The sequence below is a fragment of the Bos indicus genome, chromosome 21 (genome assembly GCF_029378745.1).
Source record: "Bos indicus isolate NIAB-ARS_2022 breed Sahiwal x Tharparkar chromosome 21, NIAB-ARS_B.indTharparkar_mat_pri_1.0, whole genome shotgun sequence".
In the NCBI taxonomy this organism is placed as follows: Eukaryota; Metazoa; Chordata; class Mammalia; order Artiodactyla; family Bovidae; genus Bos; species Bos indicus.
In genome coordinates this window covers 53,413,829-53,419,008 of record NC_091780.1, presented here as the reverse complement: position 1 = coordinate 53,419,008, position 5,180 = coordinate 53,413,829, and the positions used below count along the sequence as shown (strand labels likewise).

At 40.5% G+C, this 5,180-nt stretch overlaps 1 pseudogene; it reads right to left on the bottom strand.

Annotated features, from left to right (window-relative positions):
* Nucleotides 1-2,039: 2,039 nt before the first annotated feature.
* LOC139178327 (rho GTPase-activating protein 17 pseudogene) lies at nucleotides 2,040-2,866 on the bottom strand (annotated as a pseudogene).
* Between the last annotated feature and the right edge of the window lie 2,314 nt (nucleotides 2,867-5,180).

Sequence of the window (5,180 nt, the reverse complement as noted above, 5' to 3'; positions counted from 1 at the left end):
GGTTCCAAGCATCTTAAGGGAATTATTAATTATTGTTACTTCATGCTCATTTTAGTAAAAAATATGCTGTTTCACTACAATATATCCAGGATCTTAAATGCTTCTATACAGCTGCTCTTTTGTCAGATGATTACCAGGGCGGTACAACAAAATGCCAAGAATAGTTTTTCATACAATTGCATGGAAAAAATCCTACAGCAGTGAGGATGTGGGTCTAGCCTTTTCCTCAATTGGTCAACTTCTTGCAAGGACCATATGATCAGAAGAAGGACCGAGAGACAATGTACATATGAACAATAGCCAGGGCCTACGTGACAATTAGAACTCTCACCCACAACCTCCAAAAGAACTAGCCCAGGAAGACAAACCACTACTTCTACAGACACCGACCCATAACAGTCAAAGACTTTTGGCTTCCTGGTTGTTTTCCTCACTTCCAACTAAGGACCACCCAAGTTAACATGAAAGGTTTTGGATTGAGAAGGTTAGGGGAGAAGTGGACCATATTTAATACTTGCAGCAAGAATGAAGGAGAAGCACTCATTCCTAATATATAAGAATAAAAGTCCAAGTAGCAGGAAGTAGATAATTTGCAATAAATGCATGTTATTAAATAAATCATTAATACATTGCTTCTTCCTCATTTCAAATTGCCTTGATGCTACTTGCATTAACAGCTGTGACTAAATAACAACACTCTGTCCAGGCTAGGTATTTTTGTTTTGTTTTGCTTTTGTCATCATTTCTTTCCCATTTAAAGAAATTCAACTTTCAAGACACAAGCCATTCAGCATTAAGTGTCAGCCTCCACTCTTTTTTCTTCAGCTGGGCAAAAGGTGAAGTCTTGCATAGTAAGATCTCCTTCTTCCCTCTACTGAAATCTTTTCACTTGTTTGTGAAGATAAATGTTTTCCTGCCCTATTCACTTACCAGGAAAGCAGAGGTCAAGGGCCAGAAGGTAGCTTTTTTCATAAGGCTATACTTTCTGTATCATCCATATGTAACAAAATGCAGCTGAGCAATTTTTGCTTGCTGAATATGAATGCATTTCAGGAAATATGCTGCCAAGTGGTTTTGAAAACCTAGAATTATTGTCATAAAACATTATTAAGTTCAGTTATTACTAAAGGCAGATTGTATATCCATTACTATTTTAGGAACTGTTAGTGCTTTGTTAGTGAGGTTACCTTCCTCAGAAGGATGGCATCAGGAGAATAAGGGGTTGAGGGAACACTGGGTCAGTATCATAGCTTTAATAGTTGTGTTGGCCTCAGTAAAATTCTGCTATGTAATTGCACAGACTCAAGATGAACTCACAGCTTGAATCTAAGAAGCTAACAGTCCAGATTGCCCTCTTTGGGTGGATTACCAAGGATGCTAGTCTCTGGAGAGATGTGAGATGACTGTTCAAGTCTGTATTCACTGGGCAATGCCATGGGGTTGGAAGGGTTCTGGTCATCCAACTTGACTGACCTAGGTTGGAGCTGTGTCAGTGGGTGTGTGTGAGGCTGTATAGGGCAGGCCATGGGAATACCTCCAGAGCCCAGAGCGCCGGAAGGCAGTGGAGGGCCAGCCTGGATCCTGACCTATACTCTGAGTGCAAGGAGCATCTGGTGAGAGACTAAGTGGATGCTGAGATATTCTTGGACAACTCTGGTCACCATGACACCCAGAAGGTAGCCTTCCTGGATTTAGGGATACTGAAGTAAGATTTAAGATTTTTAACAGCTCAGAGCAAAGTATGAGTGCTAAGATCAGAGGGCCTGTGAGCTGGGCCAAAGCTGATGGGACTTGGCCTCAGCTTGGTTTTGTCTAACAGTTATCTGACTCCAGTTCCTCCCTGGTGAGGAAATGGCTATGGGAATAAGTCCTCAGGTTTCAGAGGACTGCTGTATCTGGGCTCAGCTCCTGCTCCAGTGTGTCCATAGAGTAGAGGTAGTCCTATTCACTTCACTGCTTTCAGAAGTAGAGTTGTGGGAGGGTGCTTGGCCCACTGAAACCAAGGTGATGTGGTCTGCTGATGGGAGAGGCAGCTGGAAAGCAGTGGTTATATGCTTTCTTTAGACTGCTACCCTAGCAAACCATAAGCTTTACATTTAAGTTCCCCTTCTTAACCAAGTCTCCCTCCATCATCACCGTACTGGCAGGCCACTTGTCCAGGGCCCCTGAGTTAGTCATGTCCAGTGTGGGATGAGTGATGGAATTCATGTGCAGAAGAGCACAATGCTCTGATACACTGCATCTCACCCTCATAGGGAAGAGCCAGCTGGCATCCTGCATGATTGGTTCAATCACCGTAACCACGTGAGTGGCTGCAGCCACAGCCATTTCTGAGAGCATTCCTTCATTTTGGTCCATAACAAGCTAACTACAGAAATGCTTACAGCACATTTTGTTACTGTTGTTGGTATAAGCAGGCTTTGCAAGGAATTTAATTAAACATTTAAAGTTAACAAAATTTTGTGGTGGCAACTTTTGACCTGTTCTCCATAAATCTCCAAGTTTTTTTGTCTTAGTCTTGCACACTTGCTTCTATCCATTATCCATACAGATTAAAAGTCATCAAAATTTAAGGCAATTTCCATAATTAGGGTTTTAAATCAACAGCTTACAGCATGGGGGTTATCCAGGTGAGAAGCAGGGCAGTCTAAAACAGCTCTGCTTCTTTAGCTTGGAGGCCCCAGCATCAACTTAAAAATGCCTTTCTCTATCTGCTTCCTTAGGAGAAACAATAGCACAGGCTTCAACTACAACCCCCTTCAACTATTCTCAAAGGAGTCTCCAAAGCTGGTCTTTTCCCTCACCTATCTTTATTGGCTCACATTTCAGGGAGAGCCCTTCCTAAGACTGCCAGTGCTTTTTGATGGGATTATACAGAAACATTATAATGAAACAAATAATTTGCTATACTTCCTATCAATGGCCACACAGTTGCACCTGTCTGCTGCAAATTGATCCTTACATGCTCTACTTGATTTTCTTGTTCTACTTTATTTTCTTTGGCTCTAGAATCACTGCAGATAGTGACTTCAGCCATAAAATTAAAATATGCTTACTCCTTGTAAGAAAAGCTATGACCAACCTAGACAGCATATTAAAAAGCAAAGGCATTACTGTGCCAGCAAAGGTCCATCAAGTCACAGCTATGGTTTTTCCAGTAGTTATGTATAGATGTGAGAGTTAGACTATAAAGAAAGCTGAGCACTGAAGAACTGATGCATTTGAACTGTGGTTTTGGAGAAGACTCTTAAGAGTCCCTTGGACTGCAAGGACATCAAACCAGTCCATCCTAAAGGAAATCAGTCCTGAATATCCATTGGAAGGCTGATGCTGAAGTTGAAGCTCCAATACTTTGGCACCTAATGAGAAGAACTGACTCATTGGAAAAACCCTGATGCTGGGAAAGATTGAGGGCAGGAGGAGAAGGGGAGGACAGAGGATGAGATTGTTGGATGGCATCACTGATTCAATGGATGTGAGCTTGAGCAAGCTCTGAGAGTTGGTAATGGACAGGGAAGTCTGGCGTGCTGTGGTCCATGGAGTCACAGAGTCAGACACAACTGAGCAACTGAAATGACTGATTTGATTTGTAGCTTCAACCATTTCTCAAGGCTTTTTTTTTTTTTTTTTAATGGAAGTCCCTGAAAGTTGATTTCTGAAGATTTGTGAGCTTAGTTCCACCTGCCTCTAACCAAATCCCAGTTTATCAAGCAGTTTCATCTGTTTCTGGATATTCAGGGATCTCCACTTCTGTTATGCCATACAGAAAGTATACCATCTTTTCTTCAAGAAGGAAAAACTCTCCATCATGATGAAGAGAGATTAGAGTTAGCTGATTCTCAGCATCCCCATGTGTCCAGTATTTTCACCAAGAGAAAGTCTTCTCGCTGAGCTGATGCTTCTTGAATATTCTGAGTTCTTATAGGGGTTCCCTGTACCTCCTCTGGTATCAGTGCCATGCTGGCCCTGGAAGCACACCATCAGGTTCTTGTGAGGATGGTAGTACACTACACCATGTTCATGCACAGCTTGAATTCCCACAAAAGACTTTTGCTTTCTCACCTCTGCCCACAGTCAGCAGTGGCTAGGCTTTAGGGACTGGAGCCTGACAGGGCAGGGAGGCAGCGCCAGTGATTCTCCAGGCCCTCCACTGACCACGTCATATGTCACTCACAGTGACTCAGCCCTAATTCCTTTTTTATGTTTCTGTTTCTGCTATCTCACCTCGCTGCTCTCTGATAGGAACTCTAAGTAGAATTTGGCTAAATCATCACGTCACTTGCACATGGAGGTGTGCAAATTCATGGAAGCCTGGTCCTTCTATCAGGTGAAATGTGGAAGCACAGAAACATATGGCATATGCATGATGATACTTTAGTTTAAAATTGGTTGCATGATGCAAATATAAACATTATTATAAAAATGCATATAAGTATTACAAAATTATATAAACATATATGAATTTATAAACATTAATAATCATACAGTTTGAATCTTTGTAGGAGAAATTCGTTTCAGGATGTATTGTTCTCTCTTGTAAGAAATAATTATACAGCTGCTTAATTGCCATTTCTGGAAAAAAAAATTAATTTTAACTTGGTTGTTGCTGAAGTGTGACCTTGAAAATGACTTGTCTTTTAACAAAGGAAATGGTGAAATATGTGCTACCAAAATACAAATTTGCTCTGTCATCTTTTAAAGGTACTTCTGAAAATATTCCATACACACTCTCCATATGCAGTATAAACATCAATATTAAAATAGAAGTTAGGGGGTTTTGTGCCTGCTATGCACTCTATCCAATATTTCAAACCAAACAGTTTTTAGTTAATACTGTCTCTAGTAATCACTCTATTGTTTCCACTAATGTTGTTACTTTATGCATAAAACAAAAGAACTTCTGAGTTTTAGTTTCAGCCTTTACCCGATAAAGAGTTTGAAATGTCAGTATGCAGTGTAGTATAAATACATATTAGACAAACTGAATTTAGAAGGCAATGATATGGATGCAAATTTGAAAGGAGATTTAGAGTTTGTTTATATTTTGCAAGTTCAGCATTGCTGAATCAAGTGATCAAGGTTACTATAATAGATAGTTGTCAGTCAGAGTCCTTCAAGACAGAGAAATGGACAGTTGAATTGTCAAAGTCTGCATAAAAAAAGAATACATTATTAATTCA